Source organism: Dermacentor andersoni, chromosome 1 (assembly GCF_023375885.2).
Source record: "Dermacentor andersoni chromosome 1, qqDerAnde1_hic_scaffold, whole genome shotgun sequence".
NCBI lineage: Eukaryota > Metazoa > Arthropoda > Arachnida > Ixodida > Ixodidae > Dermacentor > Dermacentor andersoni.
In genome coordinates this window covers 33,989,609-34,012,687 of record NC_092814.1, presented here as the reverse complement: position 1 = coordinate 34,012,687, position 23,079 = coordinate 33,989,609, and the positions used below count along the sequence as shown (strand labels likewise).

The following is a 23,079-nucleotide window of genomic DNA, read 5'->3' as shown; positions in this document are numbered from 1 at the left end:
GGCCGACCGCCGCAACGGACTCCTGATGCAAAGAATAATAGCGCTTGAGCACAGCCCGTGATGAAAATATCATCATGGCAAAAATAATTATTCCTTTTTATAAGTCCAAAAAAAATATCTTCTGACCTTTCTGATGCACGCATTATTTTTCGCGTTGCGTGTCGCTGTTGTCTATCTGGAATCAAGAGTATACATTCGGTTCTAAATCGAATGCGAATGAGTTCCCCTAACTCATTCGATGGCAAATGTCATTCCATTCGAATGACATTAAACTTTCCTGTGTAAATCCCGATTGGTGGGATTATATGCGAATGCCATTCGATTCGAATGACATTAATTTTTTCCGTGTGACAGGGGTATTAGACAACACCAGTGGAGTTTCTGCGTAGCTTTAAACATAAAAAAATATAGGGTTTTACGTGGCACAAGTACGATCTGATTGCGAGGCACTTCGGGGGACTCCGGAAATTTGGACTATCTGGGGTTCTTTAAAATGCACCTAAATCTAAGTACACGGGTGTTTTCGCATCCAGCGAAGTTTTAAACATTGTTTTGGTCACGAACAATTGTTATCACGTTATTATAGCTATAACGTACGTGCATCATTCAGACATTAATATATATCCCGTTGGGAAATATCTGTACAGTCGTGCATTTGTTTCTTGAATTTTGGCCCCAGCGTGCCGTGTTACGATTCAATAGACTAGGCGGACACTACTAGTCGTACATAAAAGCTTCGAATAGAGTAACATGCAAGATACTCTAGTATAAAATAACAAATATTGAAAGTAACTTGCGCGGTTAGTAGCGTTGTGCGTGCTTGGCATGCATGCTAACCACGACCATCGCTGCAATTGGCAAGCCGTACGTGATTTCTCGCCGTGTGTGGCCAACTTGAAAAACTTTGCAATATCCGAATGGTGTTGCATTGTTTTCATTTTTATATACTGCAGGCCCGTCACGGCCCGTGCAGGAGTAAGTACATAAGTGGGTTAGTAGTAGAAGGTACGTAAAATTAGTAATTATTTTTAGAGCGGCGCCCATTCCTGCGGCGAGCGTCGGCGTCCCTCGTAACCGAGCGAACGAGCACATCGAAGGATGAAAGAGCGAACTCGGAGCGCAGCGGGGGATGAAAGACGGCGACAGCGAAGAGAGCACGACTAGGAAAGCGGAGGAGGAGGGAATGGCGAAAGCGTGAGAGGAAAAGCGTTGTGCCGCGCAAGACGGGCTCTACGGCGACGATGGCTACGAGGTGGCGCCAGAGTAGCGCGCGTCAGACATGGAAACAAAGCACTGCACGAGCGGATGCCTGTCTGCGGTGGCTGCTGTGAATCGCGCCCACGCGTCATCCACGCGATGCCTCTCGCGATCGCCCGATTAGCGAGGCAGTCGCGCCAGCCACACATCGCTCCGTTTGCAACGTGCCGCACGAGACCAATTGTCCGCGCCTGCCAATATATCGTGAAATGAAAACACGTACGGAGCTGCGCTCAAATTTCGCATTAGGGTGTATTGTAATCGTCGGTGATTTTTGCCGCTATTTCACTCGCTGCAGCTCTCCTAAACACAACGGAAAGCGACCGTAGAAGAAGATACGCCCGTCCTTAGGAAAGTATATCTGCAAAATAACTTAAAATGTGCTTGTTTGACATGCTTGCTATACAGCCTAAACCGCGTTTGTTTTGACTCTGCAATGTGTGTATATCTAGACAGGAACTCGAACTGCGTGGGAGCGCGCGTCAACCGATGCTGACATATACACGCATCAGTGCAGACAAAAACAGTCTGCTCTCCCTTGGTGTGTGTCCTGTGCGCTCGTTTGTTCGCACGGTGTGCAACATACGCACATCCCTTACAAAAATTTTTAGTAACATTTTATAAACCGTCTTTAGACAAATGTTACTAGAACCTATCGACATTCTATAAACCGTCTTTAGACACCGTAACAACTTCCTAGTAACCTCCTACCGACTATTGGCCACCGATATTGAATTGAAAGTATGTATATAAAATGCCGATAGAATTCTTACCGACTGCTTATTATCTTATGTCGGTAGAAAGTGTCAACTGTGAAGCGACTATTTATTGACCACCTTTATACATCCTAACAACTTGCTAGTAACACCCTGTCGACTATTCGCCACAGATAGTTGACAGGATGTTACTAGGAAGTCGTTAGGATGTATAAAGGTGGTTAATAAATAGTCGCTTCACAGTTTTTAGGAAGTACATAAAAATTTTATTCAGAGGTAATTACTTTTGCAATTATATATTGCAAAAATAAGCTTTGATTATCTCTGAATAAAATTTTTATTTGCTTCCTAAAAACTGTGCAGCGACTATTTATTAACCACCTTTATATATCCTAACGACTTGCTAGTAACATCCTGTCAACTATCTGTCTGTGGCGAATAGTGATTGCCAAGTCGCTAGGTGTGGCATGCAACAGAAGAAGACAGGTTTCCATTTGTGCTTGAACACATCCATTTAATATCCCCGGGCTAGTAAGGAGAACGAGTTCTCCAGCTGCCCTGGAAGTAGGCTGAAATGTTGCGTTGTGTAGTCTAGAAAAGAGAAGAGAAAAGGCAATATATTAGTTTTGCTACAGTGACATTGCAACACACCATGCATCTGTTTCTTATAAAGGAAGTGCACAAGAGACAAGCTTTCAACCCTGTGAGCTCTAAACATCTCCACCTGTTTTGTGCAAAGTCCTAAAAATGCATGAAATGACTGAATTAGTGCATTAAAGCTGGGAGCGTGATGGATGTGCGTAACCCACCAACAGATGCACGACACATAAACTCTATCATACCAATTGTCATCTACAAACAAAAGCTGTAAATCAACTTCAGTTTAATGAACTTCGATATTCGTATTGTGACCAGTACATGGAAGTTTCATGTGTGAATTATCTTAGGAAAGGCAAGGCGCCAGTCATAACATTGCTGCACTTAAGAACCACGAAATGATACAAGCAACATGTAAGCAGTTGAACAGGCATTACGGACGTTCTACAGCAAGCTTAGAAAATGCCTTTGCTGTGCAGGTAGACATTGTCAAAGTGAGCTTGTTACTAAACATGTTAGCTTTCCACAAGACAGGAAATTATATTATCAGTGCAATCATATGACCAGGGCCTCTATCACAAAAATACATATGCCAACAGTAATGACAATTTTCTAGTTATGGTGGCAAAGCTTGCATTACAGTATGCTATTATAATAAGGTTAATAGCTATTTTAGCAGGAAAGAAAGGAGTATACCCTAAGATAGCACTGAAATTGCCATGAAAGGAGTTTTGTAGAAAACTGCACAAAGAATATTAAGATGCTTCTTTGTGACACAAGTGGGTGCTTCTATATAAGTGGGTGCTTCTATAAGTGTGACAAAGTGGGTGCTTCTATATAACAGCCGATTGCATTGCTATATAGCAATGCAATCGGCTGTTATATAGAAGCACCCACTTTGCCAATTACCCAAATGCCAATTCATTGTTTGGCAATTATCTATCATCATCATCATCAGCCTAGTTACGCCCACTGCAGGGCAAAGGCCTCTCCCATACTTCTCCAGCTACCCCGGTCATGTACTAATTGTGGCCATGTTGTCCCTGCAAACGTCTTAATGTCATCCGCCCACCTAACTTTCTGCCGCCCCCTACTACGCTTCCCTTCCCTTGGAATCCAGTCCGTAACCCTTAATGACCATCGGTTATCTTCCCTCCTCATTACATGTCCGGCCCATGCCCATTTCTTTTTATTGATTTCAACTAAGATGTCATTTACCCGCGTTTGTTCTCTCACCCAATCTGCTCTTTTCTTATCCCTTAACGTTACACCTATCATTCTTCTTTCCATCATAGCTCGTTGCGTCGTCCTCAATTTCAGCAGAACCCTTTTCGTAAGCCTCCAGGTTTCTGCCCCGTACGTGAGTACTGGTAAGACACAGCTGTTATACACTTTCCTCTTGAGGGATAGCGGCAACCTGCTGTTCATGATTTGAGAATGCCTGCCAAACGCACCCCAGCCCATTCTTATTCTTCTGGTTATTTCAGTCTCATGATCCGGGTCCGTGGTCACTACCTGCCCTAAGTAGATGTATTCCCTTACCACTTCCAGTGCCTCGCTACCTATCGTAAACTGCTGTTCTCGAGACTGTTAAACATTACTTTAGTTTTCTGTAGGTTAATTTTCAGACCCACCCTTCTGCTTTGCCTCTCCAGGTCAGTGAGCATGCATTGCAATTGCTCTCCTGAGTTACTAAGCAAGGCAATATCATCAGCGAAACGCAAGTTGCTAAGGTATTCTCCATCAACTTTTATCCCCAATTCTTCCCACTCCAGGTCTCTGAATACCTCCTGTAAACATGCTGTGAATAGCATTGGAGATATCGTATCTCCCTGTCTGACGCCTTTCTTTAATGTGATTTTGTTGCTTTCTTTGTGGAGGATTACGGTGGCTGTGGAACCGCTATAGATATCTTCCAGTATCTTTACATATGGCTCATCTACACCCTGATTCCGTAGTGCCTTCATGACTGCTGAGGTTTCGACTGAATCAAATGCTTTTTCGTAATCAATGAAGGCTATATATAAGGGTTAGTTATATTCCGCACATTTCTCTATCACTTGATTGATAGTGTGAATATGGTCTATTGTTGAGCAGCCTTTACGGAATCCTGCCTGGTCCTTTGGTTGAAAGAAGTCTAAGGTATTCCTGATTCTATTTGCGATTACCTTAGTAAATACTTTGTAGGCAATGGACAGTAAGCTGATCGGTCTATAATTTTTCAAGTCTTTGGCGTCCCCTTTCTTATGGATTAGGATTATGTTAGCGTTCTTCCAAGATTCCGGTACGTTTGAGGTCATGAGGCATTGTGTATATAGGGCGGCCAATCTTTCTAGGACAGTGTTCCCACCATCCTTCAACAAATCTGCTGTTACCTGATCCTCCCCAGCTGCTTCCCCCTTTGCATAGCTCCCAAGGCGTTCTTTACCTCTTCGCGTGTTACTTGTGGGATTTCAAGTTCCTCTAGCCTATTCTCTCTCCTTATCGTCATGGGTGTTACTGGTACTGTATAAATCTCTATAAAACTCTTCAGCCACTTGAACTATCTCATCCATATTAGTAACGATATTGCCGGCTTTGTCTCTTAACGCACACATCTGATTCTTGCCTATTCCTAGTTTCTTCTTCACTGCTTTTAGGTTTCCTCCGTTCCTGAGAGCCTGTTCAATTCTATCCATATTATAGGTCCTTATGTCCGCTGTCTTACGCTTGTTGATTAACTTAGAAAGTTCTGCCAGCTCTATTCTAGCTGTAGGGTTAGAGGCTTTCATACATTGGCGTTTTTTGATCAGATCTTTCGTCTCCTGCGATAGCTTACTGGTTTCCTGTTTAACGGCGTTACCACCGACTTCTATTGCGCACTCCTTAATGATGCCCATAAGATTGTCGTTCATTGCTTCAACACTATGGTCCTCTTCCTGGGTTAAAGCCGAATACCTGTTGTGTAGCTTGATCCGGAATTCCTCTAGTTTCCCTCTTACCGCTAACTCATTGATTGGCTTCTTATGTACCAGTTTCTTGCGTTCCCTCCTCAAGTCAAGGCTAATTCGAGTTCTTACCATCCTATGGTCACTGCAGCGCACCTTGCCGAGCAGGTCTACATCTTGTATGATGCCAGGGTTCGCGCAGAGTATGAAGTCGATTTAATTTCTAGTCTCACCATTCGGGCTCCTCCACGTCCACTTTCGGCTAACCCGCTTGCGGAAAAAGGTATTCATTATCCGCATATTATTCTGTTCTGCAAAACTCTACTAATAACTCTCCTCTGCTATTCCTAGAGCTTATGCCATATTCCCCCACTGACTTGTCTCCGGCCTGCTTCTTGCCTATCCTGGCATTGAAATCGCCCATAAGTATACTGTATTTTGTTTTGACTTTACCCATCGCCGATTCCACGTCTTCATAGAAGCTTTCGACTTCCTGGTCATCATGACTAGATGTAGGAGCGTAGACCTGTACAACCTTCATTTTGTACCTCTTATTAAGTTTCACAACAAGACATGCCACCCTCTCGTTAATGCTATAGAATTCCTGTATGTTACCAGCTATGTTCTTATTAATCAGGAATCCGACTCCTAGTTCTCGTCTCTCTGCTAAGCCCCGGTAGCACAGGACGTGCCCGCTTTTTAGCACTGTATATGCTTCTTTTGGCCTCCTAACTTCACTGAGCCCTATTATATCCCATTTACTGCCCTCTAATTCCTCCAATAGGACTGCTAGACTCGCCTCACTAGATAACGTTCTAGCGTTAAACGTTGCCAGGTTCATATTCCAATGGCGGCCTGTCCGGAGCCAGGGATTCTTAGCACCCTCTGCAGCGTCGCAGGTCTGACCGCCGCCGTGGTCAGTTGCTTCGCAGCTGCTGGGGACTGAGGGCCGGGGTTTGATTGTTGTGTTCATATAGGAGGTTGTGGCCAAGTACAGCACCAGGGTGGCCAATCCTGCTCTGGTGAGAGAGTGCGTTACCGGTTCTGGTCACCGGGATCAGGCCGCACTCCAGGCCTGTTTGTGCAATTTTCTCAACACACGGTTTTTTTTTGTATTTTCCGGTGGGGAATTGTGCGGCATCGGGATTTGAATCACGGTCTTCTTGCACGGGAGGCGGATACTCTACCGTCCCCGCAGGAGTTAAATTAAAAATTAAATTATGGGAATTTACGTGACAAAATCACTTTCTGATTATGAGGTACGCCGTAGTGGAGGACTCCGGAAATTTCGACCACCTGGGGTTCTTTAACGTGCACGTAAATCTAAGTACACGGGTGTTTTCGCATTTCGCCCCCATCGAAATGCGGCCGCCGTGGCCGGGATACGATCCCGCGACCTCGTGCTCAGCATAGCCGCTGAGTAACCACGGCGGGTCCCGCAGGAGTTGTACGCCTCATTCAACCTACAGTGGTGCCCTATTTGATCAGTCAAGGTGGACCAATCTGAGCTCGGTTATACCGCACGGATGGCACTCGGCTAGAGAACCTGGTATTTATGACCTGCACATGTGTGGCCATACATAATTGAAGATATATATGTTTTTTTTTTTCTTTTTTTTTAGGAGGGTACCCGTACAGTGGTAAAATAAAGGAAAAGGCATTAAAAAGAAAGAAAGAAAAAGCGGAAAGAAAAAGGAACATGACAGGCGATTTGAACTCGTGACCATTGGATGTTACCCGGAAAGATAGCTCAATTCGTCAGGCCCCAGGTTACTTTGAAGCGCCATAGCTCCTGCTCCGAGCCTCATATTTACGTGGAAACGGACTGATGTTGTCCGCGATAGTCGTTTTCTGAGTGGTTGGAAGGCATACTTTCTTGGAAAAATGGCCGCCCGAGGAGAAGAGCGAGCTCGAGCGGCTTTAGAGACTAGGAAAACTGCCTTAATATATTTAGACTTGAGGGAAAGCTTCGTGTACAAACTATAACACGGCAATCAGCACTCGAATACGACGAGAGAAATTATTGAGACGTGGAAAATTCCCTTGAAATAAATATGGTTTGCGAGACAAATGCTTGTAAGTATTGAACCTCTTAAAAGATGAGGGGGAAATATGCGCTCACCGAGAGGTCATCGTCTGCACGGGACCACCACCAGGCACCTTACTGAGATGGGGAGGGCTCTGCGGGCCGGACACAAAGCCTCCCTTCTCCGCCGGCCAAGAGGGGAAAACGCGCTTTCCGATCGCTCAAGGTTGCGCGGACATAGTATAACTCTAGCGTCTAGGAACAGCTTAACCAGGTGCGAGGGCGGCACGCATAGCGTGGGAAGCTAGCCGCCAGAATAACTATCTCAAGGACTGCTGCTAACGAGGGCGAAATACCTTCGTGTAATTATAATAACCCTAATCGGACTGCTTTCGAAAGAAAAAAAGGAAACGGCCCAGAGGGCTATACTACGAGAGATATGACTGATAATTTTCTATATATATATATATATATATATATATATATATATATATATATATGTATATATTCATCTCATCTATGGGATCGCATGCGCGCGCTGTTGCTTTGTCTCTGCGTGTAGTAGTTAAGAGAGCCAGTTTAATGGCGGAGAAGAAGGAAGGAAAGGAAAGCAAAATTGCAGCGCCGTGGTTTTAAAGCGCACCCGTGGTAGCGAAACGGAAGGCGATATGAGCGTGCGTGGCCATGATACGCACACGACAAACTGCCTTAAAATATTTAGACTTGAGGGAAAGCTTCGTGTACAAACTATAACACGGCAATCAGCACTCGAATACGACGAGATAAATTATTGAGACGTGGAAAATTCCCTTGAAATAAATATGGTTTGCGAGACAAATGCTTGTAAGTATTGAACCTCTTCAAAGATGAGGGGGAAATATGCGCTCACCGAGAGGTCATCGTCTGCACGGGACCACCACCAGGCACCATAGGTCGACCTATGGAAGGCAGCATAGGTCGACGAAGTGTCTAAAGAAAGCACGGACGCACCTCTCGCATTCCTTGGTGCACATTGGGACTCCCGATTATCACAAATGTGGTGCTCGGGTGAGAGGAAAAAGTCGCAAATACAGGCAGAGAGACACCAAGAACGCAGATAATGAGAACCATGTTACAGATGTTCGTGACAGCAGGAATTCTCGAGACCCGCCGTGGTTGCTCAGTGGCTATGGTGTTAGGCTGCTGAGCACGAGGTCGCGGGATCGAATCCCGGCCACGGCGGCCGCATTTCGATGGGGGCGAAATGCGAAAACACCCGTGTACTTAGATTTAGGTGCACGTTAAAGAACCCCAGGTGGTCAAAATTTCCGGAGTCCTCCACTACGGCGTGCCTCATAATCAGAAAGTGGTTTTGGCACGTAAAACCCCATAATTAAATTAAATTAAGGAATTCTCGAGATTTTTCCTTTACAGGGTAGGCAGTGAACTTATCCTTATAGGGGCCTCGATCTTGCGGTGACTTGGTGGTTGCGGTCTACTTCTGAGTTGCTACAAGCTTGGTCTTGTTGACCGTATTCTCGACAGGCTTCGTGCGCTGCTGTTTCAAATCGGACATGCAGCGCCACTGCGGCGAGTGCCGGCGAAAAAATCTGTATTCCCTGCTCTCCGCCACGCATAGACGAGAATGACCACTGGCGACGCGAACCTGTGTACGCAGTGAAAGAAAATTCAACTTTTGTGTACTGTTGTGCGCATAGACGTCATAAGGGCTATATATACGCCGCCTGGAAGCTGGCGAAAGTGGATTGTTATCGATTTCCTTGGAAGTCGCACGTGACTGATTGCAGCCGTTCAGCGCGTGTAAGGTACACGAACGCGCACATTCTTCACACGCTTTCTTCTGCTTGCTCTTCAAGATATTATTAGGACATAGTCGCGTCCCTTGTTTTCGTTTATTATTAGGGTGGGCGAATGTTCTTTCAAATACGAATCGAATATTACAAACTAAATGTTCGTATTCGAAACTAACCAAATATTTCGCAACAACCGACGGACTGTTAGTTTTGTTACTCTTCTCCATCTGCTAAATAAAGTATCTCAAATTATCAGAAGTGAAACAACGACAGGAGCTGTCAGGAGTGCAGAAACAAAATCGACAATGGAAGTTTTAGATTTCGCAGTGGTAGCCTACGTGATAACCTGTGAGTGTTGCTTGTAGTCTGTAATTTAATGTTTTCGGCCGTCATGTTGCAGTTTTATATTTTACGCTACGATAATACATGTTTTTCTTGCAATTGGTCCTTTTACGTGATTTTTCGGCACACTAGTCCTTCAGCAGTTTTCTTTGGTTGTTTTTGTTGTTTTGATTTTTTACTACAACTTCTGACGTTCTTCGGCAACCATTTCTTTAGCGTATTTCTAAATCTCTATTCCATACAACCGCCGTCAGTAAAGCTTGTTTTCAAGCACTCTTGAAGATGTTGAGACACTATTTGTGCAATGTTTAATAGGAACTAGCAATTTTATTTTAAGATTGCTGTGTTTAGGCAGTACTCGCGTAGTACCTAATTACACGCGCAGAAATAAATATTCCTGCTGTAAGTACATATTCTTGGTGGTAGACACTGCAGTGTCTTACAGGGACACTAAACAAAGAACCACACATCACAAGCGTTAACTTAAACTGGAATACATGTATGCGTCTGAGGTTCACTGTTCGATTCGATATTTAATACTTACCATTCGTATTCGATTCGTATACGAAAAATGTGCTATTCGTCCGCCTCTGTTTGGTGTTGTTAGTGAACGTATCGAAACTTGAGCCACTTCACGCGGTGCGCCGAGCAAAAAGTGGCGAGCTCATCGTTGTGGCATCTGCCTTGGCTCTAACCATTAAGCCACAACCGTACTTGACCGCCTGATCAGACGGCGTGAACCTCTTACGCTAGAATTGCTCGTAAGAGAAAATTACAGCCAATCCTGATGCCTGACATATTAATAGCGACGACGGCCGTACGATCGCAATTTAAGAGCACTTACGAACGACAAGATTTGTTAATTCGGGCCGGGCCCGGGCTCTTGGTTCATCGGCGGGCCGCGTTCTGCTGGCGTCAAGCCAACACCACCTCGTGGCCAAGTCCGGGCGTGGCCGCCAAACTGCGTCGCGCGCGCATCTGTGTCCCCGGTCAATGCGTGCTAGCTTATGCGTGCCGCACACATGGGCCAAGCTGGCGTTAAAACGTAGCTTCCTGAAATGCAAGCGCTACAAAACAGGTATCACGGTAACACCCAGAATGTTTAGCAAGAATAGTGTGTGCTCACGTATAAGCGCACGTCGTACTCTACGCTTTTTTATTTGTACCACGCACTTTCCGAATATTTCCATGGACCGACGGCATTGCTGATTTGTTCCCTCACGCAATATTCATGATTAACGGCCTACAAGTCAGCCCCGCGAAACAAACTGCTTCGTTTCAAGTACTCGCCAACGTTGCTTATCCTTCCGTAGCCGCGAAACAACAACCGTGGCCCATTTCGCGAGGCCGTACGGCGACAGCCGCCGCGCACAACTTCGGGCAACATGCGCGCCGGGGACACAATGCTCGACCTGGCCGCAGTGGCGCTGCCGCGTTCTGCAGCGCTGGCGCCGCCATACGAGGCCTAAAGCGGCGTGAAAGCACTCGTGTGCTTATGACGCGTATTCTTGTCTTCCTTTAACGCAACTCAGTTCGAGTATGGAGGAAAAGGACAGGTGACGGGATGAGCGCTAAAAAAAGAAGAAAGATGTGGCGCCCATCCTGTCCCTTTCCTTCATATACTCGAGATGAGTTGCACTAAAGGAAGACAAGAATACGATGCACCAACTCGCCCATTCAGCAATACGCGTGCTTATAGACACACGTTCAAGAGCCCCAGGTTGTGAGTGTGAGTGAGTGAGTGAAAAACTTTATCAGCTCTAGATTCGCTGGTCTTCTGCGGTCTTCAGATGGAATCGTCCATCTTTTAGCACAACGGTCGGTTGCCCTTAGTCCAGGGCTCCGCTGGATGCTGCTGCCAGTTGTGCTCGCCGAATCAGACCTTGGTCGACCTGGCGATCGCTGGAGAGCACTCCCTCCCATTGCTCCGCACTCGGGTTTGGTATAACGGGTACCACGTCTATCTTCTGGCATGCCCACGTTATGTGGTACAGCGTGGGTGTTTCGTGGCACCAGGGGCATGCGTCATTGTATAGTGTGGGATAAATTTTGCTGAGTACGTGTAGGTTCGGGTACGAGCCCGTTTGTAGCTGCCTCCACGCGACAGAGTCCTCTCTGCTAAAGGAGTTGTGCGGTGGTGGATACCGCTTTCTGCAGCCCTTGTAGTAATTGATTATTGCCGAATAGTCTTGGGGTACAGGTTCGGCCTCCTCGAGGTCGCCTACGTTGGATGCTCGGTAATAAGTGTACCCTCGAGCTATCCTGTCCGCCTCTTGGTTCCCTGCCACTCCCGTGTGTCCCGGCGTCCATACTATCGTATGCCTAATTGGTTCTTCTTTTGTTTGTCGTTCTGTTATGTGGTCTCCGGAGCGGAGTATGCGGAGTGCTCCGTGCCCTATTCTGCCGCGTAGGTAGTTGCGGCACGCTGTTTGCGAGTCTGTAAGGATTGTTAGAGACCGTTTAGACCGATAGCCCTCCGCTGCCGCTAGAGCGACGGCCGCTTCTTCAGCCTCGACTATCGTACAGCCTTGTAGTGATGCGCTGGTGATCTCGCGTAGGTTCGAATCGATCACCGTTGCTACCGCGTTGCTGTTGCTCTGACCCGCTGCTCTGGCGTATGTGGCTGCGTCCACATATACCGTCGTTTCTTGGGGTGCTAGGGTCTTTTGTAGGTATTCAGCCCTCGCTTCTCTGCGTGCTTTGTGTAGGTTGGGATCCATGTTCCGGGGTATGGGTGCTACTTTTAGTGTGTTGCGATACTCATCCGGAATTGTTTCGGTCCTCTGTATCTCTTGAAGTTGATCGGCGCAGCCTAGTTTCTTCAGGAGCTCCCTGCCAGATGGGGTCTGCTGTAGTCTGCGTTGTTGGGAGACTAGTTGCGCCTCTTTCAATTCGTCGAAGGTGTTGTGTAGTCCTAAGGCTAGGAGCTTTTCGGTTGAGGTGTTCTGGGGAAGGTGGAGTGCGGTTTTGTAGGCTTTGCGTAGAATCGCGTCCGCCTGTTGTACCTCACTCTTGATGGGATTGTAGTATGCGAGGCTGTATGCCACTCGGCTGACGACCAAGCTTGTGACCAGCTTCAGTGTGTCCTCCTCTCGCATGCCGTGGCGTCTGTGTGAGATGCGCGTGATCGTGCGGGCCACTTGTGAAAAATATTCCGGCGCCCCTCACTGCATGCGGTGTCTCTCATGGCCTAGGTGTCGCTTTGGGATGTCGAACTTCATTTTGTCAATCAGCAGTCAATCTTCCTAAAGTAGCCGGCAATTTAATTCCAATAAACTGGCAGTGATACCCCGCCTTGCAGTGGCATGCGGTAGGCAGTGACGGGCACGTACATCTCAATGACGGCAAGAGCTCTGCGGGGACGGCCATGCAGTTTGCTGTAAAGTGCCTTGGACGGTGAATACATGTCATGTTTTCTGTATTCGTTGAAAACTTCCAGTACTTGGTTCGGTGAAATATCAGTAATACGAACATCAGGAAACCTCAAATGCTGGTGATAGCAAATATCTTTGTTATATAACGTGGAAGCTTCTTTTATGAAGCTGGCATATTCCGTTACGTGAATCGTTAACAGCGGCGTGTCACCGAGCTTGCATGCATGGAGGGATGCGTTTTTGTAAGCGTCGCTTTGACCAGGTATCCAGTGGGACACAATTACATGGTGCACTCCGTTAGTCCTCGTTAGTCCTTTGAGAATTACTTACGACCATGCACAAGCGCTTCAGTGTTCATGCGTGTACCGCACAGCAAAATAGAGCACTGTATAGCAACACGCTATGCAGCATCTAGGGTTGTTGATACGCTATCACTCTTGCCGTACACCTTTGAAAGCAGATTGAGATGAATCGTACTGGCCAGAACCGTATACACACGTGAATACTATATATAGGCGTAGAGTATCTGCGTATACAATCTGTGTTATATATAGGCTCCCGACCAAATCTGAACAACACGACCCGCCATCTCTACGCGAGTGGACACAACCGCTACAAGCAGATTTTAAAGCAGCCACTAAGCAACTTACTGCAACAACGGAGACACCGGATGTGGACAGACATCTGCTCCATCTCTGGGATGCTCGAAGAGGCTTGAGCAAACGATGCAAGAGGCAGAGGCACAACCGTAGGCTGAAACAAAGAATCGCCCGGATCACAGCAGAAGCTGAAGAATACGCCACCAGCCTCACTAATAGCAATTGGCACAACCTCTGCGACCGCCTTTATGGCACACTAAGTAGTTCCAAAACGTGGTCCCTCCTCAGAGCACTACTCGACCCAACGCACACAAAAACGCACACAACGAACACAGTCCGCACTATCACCCACAAAGAACAAATGAATGATGACGTGCTCCTCCAAACACTGCAACAAAGATACATTGCTACAGGCCACCGACCGGAGTACAAAGGCTGTCCACACGAGGAAGAAACCCAGTTGGACGGCGATATTACAGAGACAGAAGTGAGGGCAGCCCTACAAGGCATAAGACGAAACACGGCGCCCGGAGCAGACGGCATTCACTATGCACTGCTATGCAACCTCGACTACCAGGCCATACGGCAACTCACTGCATACTACAACGACAATTGGCAAAACGGAACGCTTCCACAGGAATGGCGACACGCCGATATCACCTTAATTCCGAAACCCGGGAAACCGCTGTCCCTCCAAAATCTCAGACCCATTTCCCTGACTTCGTGTATTGGCAAACTCTTCGAGCACGTAGTTCTAAATCGCCTCCAGCCTCACCTCGAAGCGAACCAATTCTTTCCCAATACCTTATTCAGCTATCGACCAGGTCTGTCTGCGCAGGACATACTCCTACAACTTAAGGAGGATGTTGTGGATGGTCCAAGTAAAGCTCAAACAAGAGCCACTCTGGCGTTGGACCTCAAAGGAGCCTTCGATAACGTCTCACATGACCTCATTCTAAACAACCTTGCATTCTCCCGATGCGGAAAGCGCATCTATGATTATGTCCGAGCCTTTTTATCTGACCGAAGAGCCACCATCGGCCTAGGTGATATTCGGTTGGATATCATAAAACTTTCCAGCAGAGGGACTCCCCAGGGTTCGGTTCTCTCACCCACCCTGTTCAACGTGGCGATGGCAAAGCTACCACCGCTCCTCGACAAACTTCCGAACGTGCAGCACGCCCTGTACGCCGATGATATTACAATCTGGGTGACCACAGGGTCAGACAGCGCCATCCAAGACGCACTACAGGAAGCCGCAAATATAGTTCAAGAGTATGCAACAGCCGGAGGACTCACATGCGCAGCTGAGAAGTCGGAGCTCCTGCTCGTATTCAAAAAACGGAACAAGGCCGATATTCCACCAGCCATCACATTGCATCTCAATGGCAACGTTATTCCAAGGGTAGACAGACTACGTGTACTAGGACTTCACATACAACACAACGGGAAGGCCACACATACCCTACACGTGCTCCGCCAACAACTTACCCAAATAACGCACATGATAAAGCGCATTACAAACCGCCGACAAGGACTGAAAGAAAAAGACGTACTCCGAATCGGGCAAGCCCTCATAATTAGCCGATTAACCTACCACCTCCCCTATCATAATCTGACTCAGACTGAGATGCACCAGATGGACACCCTCCTCCGTACGGCACTAAAGGCAGCGCTGGGACTACCCCAACATGCGTCTACGCAGCTCCTACTACGACTGGGGGTGCACAACACCATCCGCGAACTAGTTGAAGGTCATCTTAACAGCCAATTGCAACGTCTGCAACGAACAATGCAAGGGTGCCACATTCTATCCCGGCTAGGATACCAAATACCAAGAAAACCACAACAGGAAAACCGCACACTTCTTCCGCTTAGCATTCGCAACAAAATTCACGTGGCCCCAATTCCCCGGAATATGCACCCTGACCGTCATAAAGGTCGACGAAAGGGAAGAGCACAAGCCCTGGCTCGCCTATTTGGCGATGACAAATCAATCACTCCAGTCCTATACACCGACGTGGCCCGCTACCCACAGAAACGTGCCCTATGTCTAGTCGTACTAGATAGTGCAGACATTCTGAGAGCTTTGGCCACGCTCAACACTGGACAGTGTCACGGCGGAAGAGGCTGCTATTGCCCTAGCCATCGTACACGCTTCAACCATGCCGGCGCCGGATGGACCTATCACAGTGGTCACTGATTCTCAGACCGCCTGCAGGACTTTGGCACAAGGCAGGGTGACACCTTACACACACCGCATCCTTACATCATTACACTCCACAGCGTTACACAGGGTGCGTATCGTCTGGACACCTGGACACGCCTCTCTCTATGGTAATGAACGCGCTAATGCGGTAGCCCGAGAGGTCGCTAACCGGGCGCCATTGGAAGAGCTGTCCAACCCAGACGACGCACCGACAGAACCACTGAAGTACACTGAAACTCTACAATATTACAGAGATACCAGGAGACACTTCCCTCCACCACATAATTCCCTTAATCGAGAAGATGCCGTCGCGTGGCGACAGCTTCAAACTAATTCATTTCCCTGCCTCTTTTATCTTCACCTCTTCCACCCCACACAATATCCCTCATACTGTCCCTACTGTGGAGCAAAGCCCACAGATATCATTGCACCTGGGAGTGCCACACCCTCCGGGCTACTCCCCTATTCCTTCACCTTCCCCTTCCTCCTGGGAGACTGCGCTGACCAGCTCAGACGCGCAAGAGCAGCGACGGCTGATCCGGCGGGCACGCGGAGTGGCGCGAGCCAATGGGGCCCTGAACTAAGGGCTTCACCCTGCGAGGAAGTCGCCCAAACTCATGATAAATAAATGTTTTCTCTCTCTCTTGCTGGTTTTCATCCAAAAACGCTGAGGAACATTTGCTAGTAACAGAAATGCCGTGTTGAGAACTTAATGCGCCGATTTGTTTTAATTTCTGTGTTATTATTACTCATTCCTATTTTTGCAGTGGCCGTGAATTTTAACGCAGAAAGCTTGCGACGCGAACTGCTCCTTTCCGTTTGTTCGAAGGAACGCCGTAGGAAAGTGCATAAGTTTACTCCAGTTATAAATTTACGTATACACTTAAGAGCCCCGAGATAAGGCGGCCGCGAGAACACTCGTTTAACACATCGTATCCATCTGCGGTAAAAGCGCCGACGAACCTCGTGTGGTGTTCCGTATAGTCGTATACTGTTAAGAATGGCCATCTGCGATGCAAGATTGCCACCCACTTACGACTATAGGCGGCAACATCCCGGCACTGTTAAGAACGGCGAGCTGCAGTGCAAGATTGCCACCCACTTACGTCTATAGGCGGCAACATCCCGGGGCTGTTAAGAACGGCGAGCTGTAGTGCAAGATTGCCACCCACTTACGACTATGACGGCAACATACCGGGAGCGTCGCCGCCAACTTCTAGCCACAGCGTGACTCAATCGACTTTGTGACGGGATGAGTTCGGCGGGCCAACTATTGTTCCCAAACTCCCCAACGCGCTACCCGGAACGGCTCCGGGTTCTACGGGGCCCTCTGACGTCGGTTCCGGACCTTCGAACGTGTGTGCTTTTGTGTGCGTAGACCGTCCTGCGGGGAGGCGGCTAGTTTGTGATGACTACACGAACGTTCGCCGCCTTGTATCGCGGAAGGACCGAGTGTTTAAAGACTGCTGTTGTGCGGATGCTCGACACACTTCTCTTAAGCAGTCATGTTGGACTGACACTCTCTCTCAAGCAGTCATGTTAGACTGATGTACTTTCTCAAACAGTCATGTTAGACTGATATAAATACTGTAAATAAACCCATATTCCTCGTTCTCGATGAGAAGCAGTCCTTCCCTTCATCAACGTCCTCAGCGTGGATAAGTTGGACGTCGGCATGGGCCAGCTACCTTCTAATTCATGCCCGACTCCAATCTTGACATCGAATCACGAGCGATGGGATTGAGCCCCCAATCCTGACAATACACAGACGGCAACTTAAATTTGGCACAGCACTGCTCGAATGGCTGCTCTCCTCATTTCTATCTCGCGTTGTTGGTTTCGATACCGCTTGCCTGCCTCATCTTATTATTCATCGACGAGTGTACCTTTCTCACTTTTCAATGTGTAGGTGCAGCTGCGCTTTAACCACGGATATTTATGAAAAATTTGCCGTACTTCGTAATTGGGTCGGTGAGCGGGAAATAAAAACCAATACTTTAGTTGCTCCTGTTTTGCGTATACGCTGGCAGCAGCGCGTCCGCTGTCGTTGAAACGAATTGCAGCGTGGGCGTGCGTCTGTATATACGCGTCTGTTCAGGTTCATTTCGGACGTCGTTATGTCGGGCTGCGCCGCATGAAGCCACCTCCACGACGGTAACAGCGGAGTCCCCCGTAATCGCAGTCTGCACCGTCGTGCATTCCGGCCGTTTTGAGCGCGATGAGCCATTTTGCCGCTCGCGTGCGCGATTTCCCGCTGCGTTCGACCACATTATGAGCATGCGTCGCAGGCGGGGCTTCGATCGACCCATCGCTTGCTATCGACGATTCTGCTTTGAGCTAATGTGCCGTTTCGACCGCAGCTCGCGCTGTGGTTTCTGTTTGACGTATACCGTTCTCGCCCCTCTACCTTCTTTTATTGCGTCCTCCACTCTGGCAGGAAGCCGTCCCAGCTTTCTGTCGGCGCGTCCGCTCTGTCTTTTTAAGCAATTTTCGCTCGTACTTTGCCTCTCGTGTGTACAACATACATCTGCACCCCCACCTTGGAAGAAGAAGCGGATTGAAATATATTTCACGTACAGCACCTGCTTCGCCTCCACAGTGGCCCATAACAACCCTTTTTTGCTTTATTGCGAGCCACACCGCCGTTCTTTACAGGCACGCCACCCCAGACCGTGCTGCATCGGAAGAACGAACCCGCGGATTCGGTTGTCACGTGGCGTCGCGACTAGCGTGCGCGCATGCTGCCTCTTGTGCAGCACACTTGTTTGCGTCAGGATACGCCGACCATGAACGTCTGTGGCCCAACATATACGCGTGCGTGTTCCTGTTCGCGCCTTTTCCGGAGCTCGCGGGCGGAAGCGCGGCTTGCGCGCGGGTCGCGAACCCAGACTGTCGCAGCTGCTGTGACATCCGCATCTGTCGACGTCAAAGTATACTGCCGTTCCGTGTAACGGCTGCCTTTATGACCTTTATCTAACTAAACATTGCATGCTTGCGACACGCTTCACTGGGATACGCTGAGCAGTCCCGCGCCGCTTGCTGCGCATTGGGCCGCTCGCTTGATGTGCAGTTGGTCCCTCTAGCCCAATCTACGTACGCATGCTGTGTAATTTACAGCGAGGTGATTGCTAAATTTCTCTGCAAGCCCTCCCAGAGTTTCTTGAGCGTGGCTGCTGCTGTCCGGCTGAATTACTTTCCCGATGGTGTGATCGACCCAACACATGCAAACCAATGCTCTAACCATTAGGCCACAATCGCACTCTTTTTTTTTTCTTTACACGTATACTTCAGTAGTCCCAACACCAAATGTAGCTCTTTCACATGATCGCCGAATGTGTCACGTTGCGTATGGGTGCGCGAGAGCAGATGCACGCCCAACCGGGCAGATGGGAATAGGCTTTGTTTGAACGGCTTAATTGTAACGTGGATGATGTGGTTCGGCGAGAGCCCTCGGTATGACCTTGCACTGACATTGCAATAATACAAACTAAAATTAAATTATGGGGTTTTACGTGCCAAAACCATTCTGATTATGAGGCACGCCGTAGTGGAGGACTCTGGAAATTTCTACCACCTGGGGTTCTTTAACGTGCACCTAAATCTAAGTACACGGGTGTTTTCGCATTTCGCCCCCATCGAAAATGCGGCCGCCGTGGCCGGGATTCGATCCTGCGACCTCGTGCTGAGCAGCCCAACACCATCGCCACTGAGCAACCACGGCGGGTAATAACACAAACACAGGTTTCGGCACTCTTCATGCATTTAAAGAAAGCTTCGCTGTATGTAGATTCCAGCAAGGTGCGTTGGACCTGCGGAAATGTCTTTGATATACAGTCGATTTGCCGCTATCATAGGGCTTGAGAGATATTTTGCGTTATGAATTTTCTCTGATTGAGTTTGTTTCGCAAACTGCCCATGTACTAAGATTAAGCGAGGTCCATATTAAATCACTCCAATTGGCGAGAAGTCCATCCAGGGCGCGTGCAGCTTCGCTCAGAACCAAGACGAGACTTTGGTACTCCTGTCAGTTATCACTTCCGCTGTAATCGGCATAATCCTCAGCTTATCGAAGGACTTTTTTTGTCGTTGTGTTTATTGCGCCACTAAATGCGCTTACACGGGCGCCTCACGAGTGGCCTCATGCTTCGCAAATCGCCAACTCGGAAAAGAGCCGTACTCAGCTCTCAAGTCAGCAGCGTACAAACTGTAATGCGATGCAGTGAGCTTCACGTTGAGGGTAGCGTACAAACTGTAATGCGATGCAGTGAGCTTCACGTTGAGGGTAGCAATGTAGTATACTTCGCTCTGTTGTCTAAAGTTTCATGCTTGCGACGACGTTCCGAGGAGCCGTTCGGCACGTGCAAAGACTTCTACAGCTTGCATGAGGTAGGACGCACATTATCAGCGCTAATGCTATTCTTGCTTTTTTAACCATGGCGGCTTAGGTAGCCAAACGGCGATCTCTTCCGTGTATATCACTGCAGCGTTCACTTCGAGCCTCGCACGAACGTCGCAGCGCTGCCTGCACGGGTCTCGTTAATGCGTCCAGTTAAAGGGTTCTTGGAAGTCCATTACTGCAGCGTCCTGTTTTCTAACCGGCACTTCCTGTGGGTCTCCTTATGTTTTATTAATTTCAAGAGTTAGTGAGTGAAAGCGCTAGCTCGCTCTGTGGAACGGCAATAAATCTGCAATGATTTAAATAAAGAAATAATGCCGGAATTGGATATTGTCAACATAAATTAGTTTTACCGTGGCGGAAGAGGGTGAAGGGGTTGTAGAAAGATCGAAAACCTCTCTTACGTGAACTTGTAGATTAGTTTTAATTGAATTATTGCGTGATACGAAGGTGCATGCCGCGCGGAGCTGCGTAACTGCAGTACGCGGGTATAGGAACGCGGATCAGAGTACAGTGGCCGGCGTTTTCTCCTACTTCGAGGGAGGATGTAGCGAATATATCAGGTTACAACTTTTAAGCAAACGGCTCGCCGCCGCCATTGAAGGGACGAGAAGGCACTCGCCTCCTGGTTACGACAAGATTTCCTGTCAGCTCTTCGAGAATGTGAAAGGCGACGCAGCTGTCGCATTGCTACAAGCTATACAAGGTGTGGGCCTGAAGTACCATTCCGAAATAGTGGAAAAATTTCGCAGTTCTGGGAGTTCCGAAAGCTGGCAGGCCACCCACAAATCTCTTTGACGTGAACGGTCTCCGAGTACTTTGAGCGAATGCTGGCCACTCGTCTATCATAGAACGTCGTCTTGAGATCAAAAGTGTCATTCAGAGTTCGCATGAAATACTTGGCAGCGATTTTACGACGCTAGAGTTTGATCTGGCTTTGCGTTTGACAAACAATAGATCTGCCCTTGGGTGGGATTGTGCGACTATCACAATGCTGGTGAATATTGGACAAAGTGAGAATGTCTCCTAGAAATAATAACTTATGGGTTCATGAAAGATTACCATCGATCTGGTGGTTTCTCTACTGAAGCCTGCACGTAAACCAATGGCGTTAGTCATTTTGGCCTGTGAGTGGAACTAGCTGTATTGCTAAGGTCGCGGAGAAATTTATACAATTCCGACTTCAGTGGTGTCTGGAAGGAAACAGTTCATTTCGTTAATGCCCTGCAGAATTTCGAAAGGAACGTCGCTCTCTGCACTGTGTACTGGACATTGCAATGTTCATAGAGCAACAGCGTGCAATAGGTATGTAATACTACAGCTGCAGTGTTTTTGGACGTAAAGCGGGCCTTCGACGCTGTTAGATACCCTTATGTACTGCAAGCTTTGGTTGCACTTGGCGTACGTGGTACTGAATGCTTCGACGGAGAGCTGATATTTTGCGCGACCGCCAAACGCACATTGAAACTGTTGATGCCAACAGCTCTAACCATTTTCTAACACATGAGGTTCCTCAAGGCAATGAGTCTGACTTTGTTTAAAATTATGTCGCAGCTACCGTCAAAACTTCCCGCGTCATCGCACATCACGATATACGTAGATGACGTTTTCTTAAGGGTGTCCGGAACGTCCGTTCCTCAACAATTGCAGTTTGGCATTGATGTCGTGGACGAGTTGTACGAGCTCGGGCTATGTATTTGTCTCCAGAAAAGTCGGTCCATCTGCCGTTTACTTGCAAACAATTACGAACATTTCACTTTCTTTATTTGGAATGACCACTCAGCGTGTCGCAAATTTCTTGATGTGGTCCTTGACGCGTCTCTGTGCTGGAAAAGGTATTTAGGTGTGGTTGAGGAAAAATAAACAAGGTTGTTCATGCTTTGCAATTTAGAGCTGGATGTTGGGCTACAATGGTTCTCCGTTAATGGCATTATGAGGATTGCCAGCGAAACAACACTGAGGAAGGAGGCAATTGTACAGGGCTATCATATGACGGTTTGAGGGTGAGCAAAGTACGAAGAGCAGAAGCATTTAGCGTTTAGAAAAGTCAAGACCCTACTGCTGTGCATGCGTGTCATCGCAAACCCTGAAGTAGGAAGTCCACCTCCTTTTCTGCCATGCGTACTTAAGGGACACTTGTAGAATTACTTCCCTCTCCCCTTATGCAGTAGACTTCATATAATAGCGAACTTCTTTCATTAAAAAAAACTGCCCGGCAGCACTGGCACCTACGGCAATGATTGGCCAAATGCCCCGGACCAGTAATCGCTTTTGTGTTGCATCTGTGCTCTCTTAGCCTATGGTTTATGCCCCTGCCTGTTTGACCGACGTAGATTTTTTCCACATGGAAGTCGGATCTTATAGACCACTTCAGCTCTGCAAGCGACGAAACGCATCCAGTGTCTTTCCAAAAATTTCCAGTGAAACAGTACTAATGAAGGAAGTAATTACTTCCTTCATTAGTGTTGTTTCGCTTGAAATTCGTATAATGCACTTAATTCTTTGGAATGTCTGGGTGGGGCGTCCCACAAGATGTTCTTCAGGCACATACGAGCCTCGAGGCACTGCGTGGCTAACGGTTCACTGGTGCTCAACAAGTTGTCTACTCAAGAAACGCGCATTAAGTAAATTTTATCTCGCAGCTTGTGGGTTTGCTTAGGATCGCCAGCTACGGCATCTATCACCCTTGTGATAGCCGAGGCACGCGAACCTTCCGGTGGTGCACTTCGAGCAAAGCAAGCATCCAGTTATTTTTCTTGAGCTAACCTTCAAATGTTCTTTTGCGGATGAACTACCTTACACATTTACAAGACGTGACACTTTCTTCTGATGGGTAGTTGGCA

The 23,079-nt window shown here is 47.8% G+C and overlaps 1 protein-coding gene and 1 long non-coding RNA gene across 2 annotated transcripts in view; one reads left to right on the top strand and one right to left on the bottom strand.

Moving 5' to 3' along the window:
• The window catches only part of Ae2 (anion exchange protein Ae2), a 356,548-nt gene that overhangs the window by 54,171 nt on the left and 279,298 nt on the right, over positions 1-23,079 (top strand). The window lies entirely within an intron of this gene.
• Positions 2,163-23,079, bottom strand: part of LOC129380425 (uncharacterized) — a 125,531-nt gene continuing 104,614 nt past the window's right edge. Inside the window, exon 3 of the long non-coding RNA XR_011892447.1 lies at positions 2,163-2,564. This is a non-coding gene — a long non-coding RNA (uncharacterized lncRNA). The remainder of the gene's footprint in view (positions 2,565-23,079) is intronic.